This window comes from Enhydra lutris, unplaced genomic scaffold (assembly GCF_002288905.1).
Source record: "Enhydra lutris kenyoni isolate GAN:26980312 unplaced genomic scaffold, ASM228890v2 scaffoldscaffold6, whole genome shotgun sequence".
Classification (NCBI taxonomy): domain Eukaryota; kingdom Metazoa; phylum Chordata; class Mammalia; order Carnivora; family Mustelidae; genus Enhydra; species Enhydra lutris.
Window position 1 is genome coordinate 22613304 of NW_019154090.1, and position 14395 is coordinate 22627698.

Here is a 14395-nt window from a genome sequence, read left to right on the forward strand (position 1 = left end):
CCCAAGACCACAACCTGAACCGAAATCAAGAGTTGCATGCCTAACTGAATGTGCCACCCAGGTACCTTCCAAAATTTTTTATGAATTTAAAAGAAAAATAACATCATTATTATTTTTTTAAACCTATGATGAGATCCTTCTTGATTTCACAAGTCCAGGGGTAACAGTATGGTCTCTCTCAGCTACCGAGAGCAAGCCAAGAGCCTGGCCTTGGGTTCTGTCACAGCCAGTCGCATGGGCACAGTTCTGCCCGGGCCCAGGCCAGTAGAGACTGAGGGAGCTGGCTGGGCAGCCTGGCCAGCTGGGCACTGGGGGGACCCCAGGGGAAGCACGTGCAGCTGGTTCTTTGGAGCTCACTGCAACACGGGGAGATGATACTCCCCCAGAAAATGGTTAAATACCCAGGCAGGATGCGATTTCGATTTGCCATTGGACGTTCAGCCTCTAGAAGATTCTGGGGAGTTGGCGATCAGGAGTACAACCCAGAGTACCCAAAGGAGGGCTTATAGGGCAGGGAGTGGGGAAGGGGGGTGAGGACAAGTTAAAATTTGCCAAAAGGGGGAATTCAGACTCAGGGCATTTGGGCTGAGTCACCGTGGGGGCAAATGCCTAGAGATGGGAACAAGTAGGCCCACGCAGAGGACAGACAGGAGGCCTTGACGTCCTGATACCTCAGAACAAGAAGCCTATAAAGGTGAGCTCCAAACGGCCTGGCAGGTTGAACGGGTTGGAGTGAACTGGGGGTGGAAGAGGTCGCCTTGGAAGAGTCACAAAAATTACTTTGCTAGAAAGGGCAAGACTCGCATCATGGAATGCTGCTGGGGGCCAGGCCCATGGTCAGGGATTTGACACCGGCCTCTCATGGACTCCTCGCAGGAGTGCCAGGGCAGGGGGTTGGGCAGACCTAGGCCAGGCAGACCCAGACCCAAAGCCTGGCGCCCCCAACTGGCTCACTCTGTGACCATGGGCAAGTGACTTCAATGCTGTGAGCCTCAGTCTATAAAATGGAGATACTCCCCCCTCCCTCTGAGCGTGGTGGTAGAGGTTCAGGACCATAACCTAGAGAGAGCACTTAACATGGTATGAACCCAATAAAACAATGCTGAGAGGGTCTATAATTACAAACAGTACCGAGAAGCCGCAGCGGGGAGTGGTCTGAGAAGCAGGAGTTCAGAAGCGCCAGCCCAGAACCCATGGAGAAGGAGGTGTTCCAGGAGCCAGAGGCCAGCAAGGCCAGACGGATGGCGTGGACATATGAAAACCCCAATGCACAGGATTCGGAGAGAGAAAGGTCAGCCAGAGAAGTAAATGTGGACGGTGCCCACACCAGCCCTGTCAGGCTAGTGTGGCAGAGGCCAGTCCAGAAGGCTGTCAGCAGCCGATGCTCTTCAGCTGCGCGAGCTCTGGCTGGCTCCCCTGGCTCGCCCTCCAGGGGCCCCGTGGCTTGCCATCTGGGCGTCCTGCTGCGAGAGAATGTCCTCGCCCGGGCGACGCAATATCCACTTGGCCTGTCATTGCACCAACTCATTAAAAATGAATCAGCTGATTTATACATCAGGCCCTACGGCCAGGGTTAGCATGAGTCAGCATCTCTGAATCCAGGACCTTGGCTTCGTTCTTTTTCTCCATCCCACAGCCTCTGCACAGGTCCCAGCCACGGTCAGGCCATGCCCACATGGCCACCTGGCCTCCTTCAAGGAGTCTCTGGGGCCGCCTGTGGATTTTTCCAAAACTCCAAATGGATGCTTTAATTTTTGTAATTCAAGTATAGTCGACACACGATGCTACGTTAATTTCCATCATACAGCACAGTGAATGGACAAGTCTATACCTCACGACACCTGGTGTAGCTACCATCGGTCACCAAACGACACTATCATGGTACCCGTGACTACACTCCCTGTGCTGTCCATTTCCTCAGATGCCCTCCTTAAAGCCTTTAATGACTTATCATCAAAATAAAACTCCTTTAACCAAAGTTAAAAGGTCCCTGCTTAGGGCCGTGGCATCAGCTCCCACCATCACTGTGAGCCTGGCCGACTGGCTCTCCTTCTGCCTTCCACTGCATCAGGCCTACCCCTGGCGTGGGGCTTTGCCCTAACAGTCCCTCTGGGTGAACAGGGGCTTGTCCCATCTCTTGACATGGCAGCTCTCGCCCTTTATACCTCAATCCAGTGCCCCTTGACCCCTCTGCCTAAAGTGGGTCTTTCTTCTGGGGTGCCTTAGTGGCTCAGTCGGTTCAATGTCCAACTCTCGATTTGGGCTCAGGTCATGATCTCAAGGTCATGAGATTGAGCCCCGCATTGGGCTCCATGCTCAGAGCAGAGTCTGGTTCAGATTCTCTCTCCCTTCTCCCTCTGCCCCTCCCCCTGCTCTTGCACTCTCTCTAAATAAATAAACAGAATCTTTCAAAATAAATAAATAAGTAAAATGGGTCCCCCCCCCCTTTTTTTCTGGTGACAGCATGCTGGGTTTTGGATTTGGTTTGGTTTTTGCCATTTTAACCATTTTTAAGTGTAACTATTCTATGATGTTAATTACATTCGTGCAACAATAGCCACTGTCTATTTTCTAAATTTTTCATTACCCCAAACAGAAACTCTGTACCCATTAAGAAACCATGCTGGGTTTTTTTTTTTTCATAGTAACTATCACAAATGAAACATAATTCACTTTACTTATTTATTTCTATTCCTCTGAAATAGAAACTCCATAAAGACCAAATGTTAGCCATCTCAACTGCCATTATCCCCAGGACTTAGGGCAATTCTTGATAAATACCAACAAAGCTAACATTCATAGAGTCTACTATTTGCCCAGCACTGATCTAAGCACTTTACGTCAATTAAACCATTTAACCTTCACAATAACCTAGAATCGGTACTTTTATTATCTCTATTTTGTAAAAGAAGGATTTAGAGCACTGAGAAGTTAAGGAACTTGTCTGATATCATACACTAGTGCATAACAGTGCCAAAATTCAAACCCAGGGGGTCTGGTGTCAGGAGGATAGGTAGATGGACAAACGGACAAACACATGCATGATGGGTGGATGAAACACCAACGAGACCAACAGGTTTTAAGTGCACTCAGCTGGGGACAGAGACCTGGGCTGCATTCACCTCTGGAGCCTTTCTGGCTACCAGCCAGCCAATCTGTCCTGATGACTTATCAGACCTTAAGCACCTGACTTTTCCATCCAAACTCCTGATATTATCACCCTTATTTTACTGGTGAGACACACAAACCAAAAAGGCATGCTGATCTGCCCAAGGTCATGAGGCTGTGTTAAGTCTCTCTGATTCCAAAGTCACCCCACTATAGGGCATTTTGGCAGTCTCAGAGGGTGGGGGTAGGAGTGGGGGAAGGCTGTACTAATTTCTCCAAGGGGGGAGGCTGGCTGAGGGAAAACTTCCAAGAATGAAAGGCAAATACACTAGGAAGAATGGAATTCCGAATGGGGACCACCGGGGGGTGGCTCAGTCATTTAGGCGTCTGACTCTGGATTTCAGCTCAGGTCAGATCTCAGGGTCATGAGGTTAAGTCCCAGGTCAGGCTCATGCCCAGCTTAAGATTCTCTCTCTTCCTCCTCCTCTACCCGCCCCCCACCTGCTATCTACACTCTCTCTCAAAAAAAAAAAAAAAAAAAAAAGTCAGGACCAAAGTGTCTTGCTTCAGTTTTGCCACCTCCTACCTGATGGGCCTTGCGCAAGTCACTTCCCCATTCTGAGCAATGGCTTCCTCATCTGCCAAACAGGGATGAGAGCCCCTATCCTGTCACTTCAGGGCAGGGCCATGTAGATAAAGGACATCACAGAGAATGAACGAACTTTGAACTTTGAGATACAAAAGGTGAAGTCATAAACCTTAAGAGATTCTTAATCAAGAAACAAACTGAGGGTTGCTGGAGGGCAGGGGGCGTGGAGGGATGGGGTCACTGGGTGATGGACATTGGGGAGGGTATGTGTTGTAATGAGCACTGGGTATTATATAAAACTGATGAATCACAGACCTGTACCCCTTAAACAAATAATATATTACATGTTAATTAATTGAATTTAAATTTAAACAATAATTTTTTTAAAAAGTTGAAGTCATATAATTTAGGGAGAGAATATTCCAGATGCTTGTGTATACCAGAAGCATGTCTTTGCAAGCACATACACATCAGTGGGACAACACGAGGCCACACACAGCCCTGTGTGTCCATGGTCATGACAATGGCTCCCAAGCCAGTAAGGCTCTCTTCTAAATCTTGCACACTGGCAACTTTTACCCAGGCCTTCTTGGGAATTCCGAACCAGGGAGGAACTAATGGAAGGAAGGAACAAAGAGAGAGAGAAATGGACGGGACGTGGACGACACCAAGAGAATGCCAGGCAATAAATGAGACTCTTCTGTTTTCAATAACCACAGTTACCAAGATAACTCTTCTTTCTTTTCGTGAAATCGGGGGGCACATCTCCCCCATCGCCATCCAAACACATCTCCTGGGCTGTCAGTCTCCGTTTGTACCTCCAGATTCATGCCCTGTTCAAAGAATTGGGAGGCTGACCTCTTGGACTGGCCCTTGGATGGAGCTCCCTTGCCTGCTAACGTCCAGTTGGGTTTGACCAATGGGAGGTACTGGTTCAAGAGTGGAAGAAGAGAGAAGTTGGGGAATGTCTTCCCAATGTCCTTCCCTGTGGTTCTGGCAGTGGCCGAGGCCCTCTCGGTCTGCTCCTGGCACAGACCCAGCCATCACGGAGTTCTGGTAACACTACTCCCACCCTCTGCTCATTCAGGCCAAAGGGAGGAAACCGCTTCTGTCTCTGTTATGTTGTGGGGTGCCCCTGTGGGTTAATCCTGCCCACACCTTTATTAACATCTCCTCAGTGTAAGCATCTGAGAGGAATTCTGCTTCTGTCAGAATCTGACTGATAAACTAAACAGATAAATGAATTAAAGAGGGAGGGGAGAAGAAATTGGGAAAAGGCAGTGTCACCTAGTGGTTAGGGACGAAAGGGGCAATAAGGAGACCGGGAACAAGTCTTTTAACGTCTCTGTGCCTCAGTCTCTTGATCTGTAAAATTCACGATGATCATCTTGCCTATTTCACAGGGTTCCTGTGACACCCGAACCAGGTCATAAGCACTTAACACATGTCAAAACCCACCATGAGGGCTTAAGAAATATTAGATGCCCTCATCGTTAACATTAAGTCTCAAGGCAGAGAGATGTGAATAATAGCATTCCCTTGGAGAAAGAATTACAGACTTTTCTTTCGGCTTTTCCGGGGGTTCTCCAGGTTTCATCCTTTTTCTACTATGAACATGTATTACTCTTGGAATCAGAAAAGAAAAAGAGAAGAATGAAAAGAAAAAAACACAAGAGAGGGTGAGCCCATGAAGACTTAACTCTTCCCCTCTAGTGATGCTGCTCCTTCCCACCGGGATTTCCCCAGTACAGAACATTCCCTTCCTGGAGTGACGACCTCGGGGTGGATGTGAATGACACATCTGCCTGCCACGAGGTGGGGAGGGTGCAGGCTGAGAGAGCGGCCTCTGGGGCCCGGTGCCACCCTCGAGGCCAAGGCCCAGGAGCCCCCAACAGAGGCAGGTGGGGTCAAGAGGGGAGCTGGGCCTGCTGCGGTCAGCACCGCTGCTCAGCTCTGTCCGCAGCAACAGGAACAGGGCAATTTGTCGGCACCACATTAAATAAAACCAAGCAACGTGAAGAGGCTGCCACCCGTGGGCACTGGCTCCGTGCCGCCAAGGAGCCACAGGCTGATGTGCAGTTGTGGGCTGGGGGACCACATGACCCACCCAGACCTGCAGAGCAATGGCATCAGAAAGGAGAAAGACCTCCTGCCCAGACCACACGGCTGGCTGCAGAGGTAACCAGAGACCTGCCCGTACCGGGGCATCCTCTGAACGCCAGGCAGTGAGCTGGCTGTGTGCCAGGCTTTGTGTCATTTGAGCTGCACAAGGGCCACCCAGGGCAGATGGGCTTATCCCTCAGGCCAGCTTGGCTGGCCAAGGTCACGAAGCTCACCAGTTCAAGCAGAGCCAGAACGAGGACCCAGCTCTGCTGGCTGACAGTCCTGTGCTCTTCCCCCTCAATCCTGCTACATCCCACAAACTCCACCTCGCTGTCAACCATGTAACCAAGCTACGGTTGCTCTGGATGTAGAAATAATAACAGCAGTACCAACCCCTCCCTCATGTGGGTGCTTTACAATTTAAAGAATCCTTTTATGGGGCGCCTGGGTGGCTCAGTGGTTTAAGCCTCTGCCTTCAGCTCAGGTCATGATCTCGGGGTCCTGGGATCGAGCCCCACATCGGGCTCTCTGCTCAGCGGGGAGCCTGCTTCTCCCTCTCTCTCTGCCTGCCTCTCTGCCTACTTGTGATCTGTCTCTCTCTGTGTCAAAGAAATAAATAAAATCTTTAAAAAAAAAAAAAAGAATCCTTTTATAAATATCATTTCGCTTGGTCCTCACCGATCAGCAGCGGGTGAGAGGGAACGTAGAACAGCAGTTAGGAACATGGGCTCTGGACGAGAGTTTGAATCCTGGCTTGAGGACCTTGGGCAAGTTACTGGATCTCCCTGAGAGCCAGTGTGAGCCTGTAAAATGAGAATAACAAGCCCTACGCCTCAAAGGCATGTTGTGAGAAATAAATGAGAGAATGCACGTGAAAGCTCCCTCTGGCACCGTGTCGCCAGACAGCAGACACTGAGTGGCAATGTTGGCTCTCGTCAGTAAGGTTGTCACAAGCATACAGACAGGCAAAGCGAGGTCCAGAGAAGGCAACAAACTTTTCCAAGGATGCTCAGGGTGTAGGCAGCAGCTAGACTCCTGCAGCAGCTTAAAGCGTCCAAAGAGAATTTGGAAATTCCACAGGTGAGCTCCATACTGGGTCCATTGGCAGAAGGGGTTTCCCTGGGACACCCTCACCCTTTGAGAGTGACAGAGACAGGGTCTCCTCCAAGCAAGCCAGCCCCCTCAAGGTCCTTGCCCCACTCAGCTCTGCTGAGAAGCAGGGGCTGAAGTGGGGAGCAGCAGACCTGTAGAGCCCCCTACCCCGGCCAACCCTCATGCTCGTTTCTGACTCTCTCATTTCATTTTCTTCAATTGTTCAAACGCTATTAGAGTTCATTGTCAGTATCATTTAGAATAGAGTAAAATTGGGAGCAACTTTAAATGTCTATCAACAGGGCCTTGGCCAAATTACCTAGGATTTACCCCTTTAGATTTATTTATTATTTGAGAGAGACAGAGTGAGAAAGCGCACCTGCGAGCGAGTGAGGGGAGGGGCAGAGCATGACCTGAGCTGAAACCAAGTCCGATGCATAACTGACTGAGCCACCCAGGCACCCCAGGATTTACCCCTCTAAAAACAAATGATAGGACTGGGGCACCTGGGTGGCTCAGTAAGTAAGCGGCTGCCTTCGGCTCAGATCACGATCTGAGCCCCATTTGGAGCCCCATGTCCGGCTCCCTGCTCAGCGGAGAGTCTGCTTCTCCCTCTCCCTCTGCCCTTCTCCCCGCTTATGAGCACTCCCTTTCTCTCTCTCTCTCTCTCTCTCTCTCAAATAAATTCTTTTTAAAAAGTGAATTATGAAAGTATAACATACTTGTGAAAATTTTTGCTATAGATTTTATACATATATCTACATGGAAAGATGCTGATATAAAGTTAAGTGAAAAAAATGCAAGTTGTAAAACAATGATGCAATTTATGGCCCCATTCTGGTTTGTGTGCTTATGTAGGCACAGAAAATACCCTGAGGGACACACAGCACACTGTTATCATTGGGTTCTGCTGGACAGAAGAATTTTGGTTGGGGAGACAAAGAGAGAATACAATTCTGAATTATTAGGACTTTTCACATATTTCTTTTCTAATTAAAATTAAGGAACAGAGGTACCTGGGTGGCTCAGTCAGTTGAGTGTCTGCCTTCGGCTCAGGTCATGATCCCAGGGTCCTGGGATCGAGTCCTAGATGGGGGATCCCTGCTCAGGGGGGAGCCTGCTTCTCCCTCTCCTTCTGTCCCTCCCTCTCTGCTCGTGCTGTCTCTCGCTTTCTCTCAAATAAATAAAATCTTTTAAAAAACATAAAAAACAAAAAAAAAAACCCTCAGTGGGTTAAAGCCTCTGCCTCTGGCTCAGGTCATGATCCTGGGCTCCTGGGATGGGGCCCCTCACTGGGCTCTCTGCTCGGCAGGGAGCCTGCTTCCCCCTCTCTCTCTGCCTGCCTCTCTGCCTACTTGTGTTTTCTGTCAAATAAATAAATAAAATCTTTTAAAAAAATAAAAATAAGGAAAATAAAAAGTATTTTTAGAAGATCTGTTTTGATCAGTCTTACTGACCTCCTATCATATCTGCTGAAACTCCATTTCTGCCTGTTCTTTCCCAATCTGTTATCTCTGGTCATCCCTAATTCTACACCACTTCAATCTGAGTGCTCCTAATTTTAAGGGTTTTTTTCCATTTAACATTAATTGTATCAGAAATACTTCCCCATTATTAAATCATTATCATCACAGCTAATTTTCATGGGTGCTTGACTACGTGCTAGTTACAGTGCTAAGAGTTTTACATGCCTGAAATCATTTAATCTTGACAACAACCCCAAAAGCAGATTCTTGGACTGTCCATATTACAGATGGGGCAAGTGAGGCTTAAAAGATCAATCTGCCAAAGCCTGGCAGCTCAGAAGGCTGGAAAGTAGACTAAAGCCCTGGTCTGTGTGCGTCTCCCAAGCCCTTGGCTAGGAACCCCTTCACCCTACTTCCCCTGCACAGCTACTGAGCGATGAGTAAGCATGGAGCGGGTAGGGATGAGGAGGCCAGGTCCTGGGTCTTACACCCTATATGACCTTGGACAAGCCAACTCCCCTCTGCTTTGTTCCTTCCATCAATTCTTTCACCAGACAAGCATTTGCAAATCACTGAGCTATATGCGGTGGATAGAACAATGAATTAAACATGAACCCTGCCCTCAAGGAGATTAGAACCTAACCTGAATCTCCTCGTGCACGGGCAGAATCTAACCCTGTCCCACCTGGGTCACACAGACATGAAATGAATTAAGGATGCAAAGGAGCTTCCCAAGTGCCCCGCTCCATGTGCTGTAAGAGTAAGTATTTCTGTGGCTGTTCATGGCTGTATATTATTTTATCCACTGGATGTTCCAAAACGCTCTCAATCATCTTCCTATTGTTGGGCACTTAGTCCCAATTTACTGCTATTATACAGGAAGCTCTGATGGGGATTCATCCAAAGGAAATTATCCAAAAGGAAAAAAAAAAAAAAAAGCCAGATGCACAAAAAGATGCCAGGCAGCCTTCGGAATGACTGAAGGGACACAGTCCTTCATCTTCAGCCCGCGAGGCCTCAAACCCAATTCACAACCCCTGCGGCCTGCCCCAGCCCACCAGCTGAGCCCCCCGCCCCCCAGGAGAGAGGACATCTCAGTGCACTGTCAACCTTCCTCCCTCACCCGCCCTCCCAGTCCACGGGGCTGACGTTTCTCCCACAAGGCTGCAGTCCCGCCCTTCCTCGTGGTTCCTGCAGTTGCCAAAGGGACCTTCCAGAACACTTCTGTCATGCCCCAGTGCATGCGAGCCTCATGCAGACCTACCAAGGCTCCCGGAGCCTCCAGGCTCCTGGCAAGTGGAAACATCTTAGCCTGGCATTTGAGAGAGACTGAGGGGAGAGAGCAGTCGTGTTTCCTGAGTCCCTGGGATGTGCCAGGACCACGCTAGGCCCCTTTACATAACCACCACTACAAGTGGCCTCAAGAAGACAGGAGTGTTTATCCCTGGTTTACAGATGAGGAAACTGAGGCTAGGGCTAGCTAAGAGATGGGCCCGAGGGCACATGGCTGGTACACCGTGGAGTTGTATGACAAGAGCTTAGGCCTGGTGGATTCCAGAACCTTGCCAAAGACCCAGCCCCAAGCCGGCTTTCTGAGTCACCTCCCAGTGCACCCAGCCCTCCTGCCCTACCTGCCCCAGGAGTCCCAGACCACCCACTCTTCTTCAGAGGCAACTCTACTTCCTTCCCCTCTGACCTGGGGAGTGGGGACCCTTCCTCACAGCCACTGAAATTCCACTTGGCCTTTGGTGCCCAGGACACAGGCTCCAGGAAGCCTTCCCTGATCACCAAAACAGGAATCCATGCTTAGCCTATGGAACAGCTGGCTCCTCACCTCCCCATGTCCTGTCTGCGCTTCTCCAGCCAGACTGTGAGCCCCCTGAAAAGAAGGATGTTTCCTCGGACACAACAGGGGGCCTGCAGGAGGTATACCCAGAGAATATTTTTCCAATTGCACAAAACTGGGCTTCTGAGAAGACACTACAGGCTGCTGGCATGGCCACTGGGAAAATGGCTTTGGCCTACTCTGCCTGGATTGAAATCGGGGCTCCCCTATGACTTAGCCATGTGACCTGAGCAACTGCCTTTCCCTTGCCTGTAAGCCTCAGTTCCCTCAATGTGTAAAATGGGAAGAAGCATTCCTACCTCACTGGGTTTTGTGAAAATTGTATGAATTGTATGGGTAAGCCCTTCCAACAGGGCCTGGCATGTCGTAGGTGCTCAGTAAATGCTGGCTGTTCCTATTCTCATCCCCAAGCCACCCGCCCTAGAAGCGCCTCCTCGTCCCCATCCCACCTGGTACCCTGCATTCCCACCCTTGTGTTTTCAGGTTATTAGGGTCCCAGCAATGCGGAAGGGGTAGGGCTGGGTGAACAGGGGGGCTAACTAGACTGAAAGCTAACCAGTCTTCCCAGAGAGCCAATGGGGGCAGGGAGACCAGAGCAGCCCATTTCTAGGGAACCCTGGCCAGGAAGCAGAAAGCCAAGGCAGCCACTCTGTCAGGGCTCCTCACGAGTACCCCGCTGCCCCATCCCTCTGGACATCAGAAGCACTTGGGCCACAGAACTGCCTTTGTCTCACCAGACCCAACACAGAGCACTCTAGCTGGACCAGCCCCAGCACATCAGCTGTGGCTGACCAGTTGTGACTGGACACCAACCCGGCACGCCCAGATACCACCCCAGACATATCGCTATGGGAGAGAGAGGGGCTCCGGAGGCAGGCAGCCCCACACTTTCCAGCTGTGTAACCTCAGGCAGGTGACACAACCTCTCTGAGCTGCAGTTTCTCATTTGTACAAGAGTGGATAATACCTGACAGGGCTGCTGTGAGATAAGGCAAAGTACTAGCCCAAGGTAACTGCTCAGTAAATCATCCTGATTATGTAATCACTAATATTACTCCAAGTAGAGATTATCATCCCCTTTTAATAAATGGGGATACAGAAGCCCAGAGAGGCTCACAGAGAAGTCCATGTTGGAGCTAACACAGCGCAGTCCAGTCAAGAGACCCTATCCACTTTCTCTGCAGGCTCAGGCCCAGAATATCGCTGGGCCTCTAGCATCCTCTTGGCTCCGTATACTCCCAAGGTCAAGGGCTGCTGGCTGCCCATTGCCTCAGCTCTGGCCCATTATCTGTGAGGCAGCCTGACCTTTTCTCCTCACCTTTCGGGGTCACGGGCTGGGAGGCCAATGTGAGACCCCCTCCTAAAGGTTGGCCTCAAGCTCCAGGCTAGAATGCTCAGTCTCTGTCTAAGACCTATGTAGGCAACAGCCACAGCGATGGGGACGCAGGTATCCAGGCTGCAGGAACTTCAAACCAAGGATAGAAGACCTGGGTGCCTTAGTGCTGGCCCTCCCACTCAGCTGCTAGGTGACCTTGGACAAGTCATTCTTCCTCTCTAGGTCTCATTCAAGCTTTCAACATTTACTAAGTGAGGACTACCGACGGGGCCAAGCATCATTCTCATGCAGGTTCTATGAAAGCTCCATGAAGCTCACAGAGCTGAGCCCAGGGAAATGCCACATGGCCCAGGAAGGGTGTTCATAGTAACAATGCCCCCTGCACTGATCTCTAGGACTGCCTCGCAGTACCCTTCAAGGACCATGCTCTGCACGCCACAAAGACTGTGCATGGGGTTGCCAGGCAGACATGACCTCAGGCTGGCCAGGAGAAGCCAGCTTCCTCCCTGCACAGAGCTGGCAGCGCCTCCCTGGGCCACAGCGGCTCAGAGAGGAGGCTGGCACAGGCTGCCTCTGCCGCAAGCTCCATCTGGAGGAATGGGTGGGCAGGCGGGCACACAGCCGCCCCTATTCTCCACATCCTTGTCCAGGTCAGGCAGCACTGTCTTCCAGGAGCTTCTGGGGACTCCATTCCCATCCCCAGCTCTCAACATGGCCCAGCTGCTGCTAATTCTGGAAGACTCCTAACGCTGGGAGATGAGGGAGAGATGGAGCAGCCAGACCCCACACAGCCCGAGAGGTCCTAAATCCAGCCCTCTTACACTCCCACCTTTGCAGAGGAGGTGATATGCAGATCCAGAAGTGAAGGCAGGAACACGTGGTAGTGCCTTTCCCCCACCAACGCATTCTCAGAGTTTGTGGGGGGGGGGGAGTGGCAAGGACCCTAGCCGGCAGCCAACAAGGAGACCAATATCTTCAGAACTCCTTCCTAGTCCTTGTCCAGTGCCTCAAGGTTCCCATGGACCATCCTGGGGCCGTAGATCTGCCAGGCAGTGGCTTCAGCACCTGGTAAGTTACCCTAGTGGCTACAGTCCCTTGCCCCCCCCCCCATGCCTGTCCCCAAGACCCCAGCTTCTCAGGACCTCAGACATTCCTAAGTGTGAAGGTGCCAGACACAACTAGAACCCACAAGTCCTTTCCCTCGAATCAGGGGAGCAGCCTTGGGCCAGAACAATAGGAAACCAGAACCCCAGAGGCGCCTGGACCTCCACCCATCCACCCAGCTTTGGGTGACTTGGAGGGGAGATGCAGTGGGAAGTGAGGCCAGGGTGGAAAAAGGTCTATAACCAGAGGGTGAGGGAGAGGATAGGAGCTGCCCAGCACCCCAGTCTCTAACCAAGAGACTGGCCTGCGACATCTGAAGCTTAGACAAGAAGATCCAGGGAGCCCCTGGCTTCCACGGAGGCAGCAGGAACGATCTCAAAGAACAGAGTGGCCCAGCCAGGGAGCCCAGTGCCCAGCAACCGTTCATCCCAACAGTAACCACCAGCCCACAGCCTGCCCACCTCTCTCTCCAGGCCTCGGAGAGGCTGCAGACCTGGGAGGCAGGGAAGAACAGCACAGATCTCACCACCACCACCACCACCACCACCACCACCACTACCGCTACTGCCACCACCACCACACACAGGCCAGGGAGTCAACAGCCTGCAAACTCAGTTCCTCCCGGTCTTGTCCCCGGTCCTCCCCAGGGTCGCAGGCCCGGCCTACATGTACTGAGTCCCCAGCCCCCCGTGCCACCTGACCCCCCCCCCCATGTGCCTACCTGAGCCCGGGGTGCCCCATCTTGGGCAGGCTGGGCGGGGGGCGCCCCGTCGGCTACTGCGGGGCCGGGAGGCCGCGGGGCGGGGCGGGCGCGCGGGGCCGCGGCGGGCTCTGCGGAGCAGCCTGTTCCGCGACACCCCCGCCCGCTGATGGATGCCGACTGCAGCAGCGGCGGCAGCGGCGGCTCGGCGTGCGCCGGGGGCTGGGCACTGTGCCCACAGCCCCGGGCCTGGCGCCCGATGCGCGGCCAGCCCCCGCCCCCGTCCGGCCTCCGCGCCCAGCCCAGGGGCGGTCGCCGCGCGCCTGCCTGCCTGCTCCCTCCGGCGGCCCTGCCCCTGCCTCCGCCTCCTCTCGGCCAGCCTCCCTCTCCTCCTCCTCCTGCTTCTCTCTCTCTTTCTCTCAGTCTCCCAGGCCACTTCCTCCCCGGCGCTGTCACCGGCCGTTCCCCGACCCCTGCGGGACCGCGATGGAGCCACGGAGCCAACTCCTGCGCCCTCGCTGCCCCCCCCATCCCGCGCCCCCAACCCCACCACCCTCGGCCCCCCGCGAGGGGACGACCCCTCTTGGGAGCTCCGCAGGGACAGAGGGAGGGGGAGGGGAGAAGAAGGGGAAGGATCCCTGACTCAGAAGGGGTGACTCAGACTCAGTGGGCCTCCCAGCCCACCGAGCAGAGCCGGATACCCTCACCTCCCCAGCAGCAAAGAAGGGCACGATCTCCCAGGGACTCAGGGCTCTTCCCCCACCAGGGAGGAGGTATGTGCAAAGGTCTCCTAGGATGCTGTGGGTCTCTGAGCGTATGTGTGCATTTGCCCATATGTGCCTTGGTGGCAGTGACCCTAAGTATAACTGGGGACTGGGCCTGGTACACATGGTTTTTTTCTGGATGTTCCTGAGCACACACAGGGTGTGCACCCAGGCTCCTGGAAGGTAGGGGGCGGGGTAGCCAAGGGGTCTTATGGCACTGCGGATAGGATTCAAAAACCACATGACAGCCCTTCAGCGGAACTAACTCAAAAAGCTGGTCCCAACCA

At 52.4% G+C, this 14395-nt stretch overlaps 1 protein-coding gene across 2 annotated transcripts in view; it reads right to left on the minus strand.

Annotated features, from left to right (window-relative positions):
• LOC111141413 (erythrocyte membrane protein band 4.1 like 1) overlaps positions 1-14395 on the minus strand; it is a 104335-nt gene that overhangs the window by 54640 nt on the left and 35300 nt on the right. Inside the window, exon 1 of one of the 2 annotated variants that reach the window (XM_022493940.1) lies at positions 13366-13399. The exons of the other annotated variant lie outside the window; for it this stretch is intronic. The gene's annotated coding sequence lies outside the window, so the exon portion shown is untranslated. Of the gene's footprint in view, positions 1-13365; positions 13400-14395 lie in introns of those variants that run through there. 2 annotated transcript variants of the gene reach the window in all.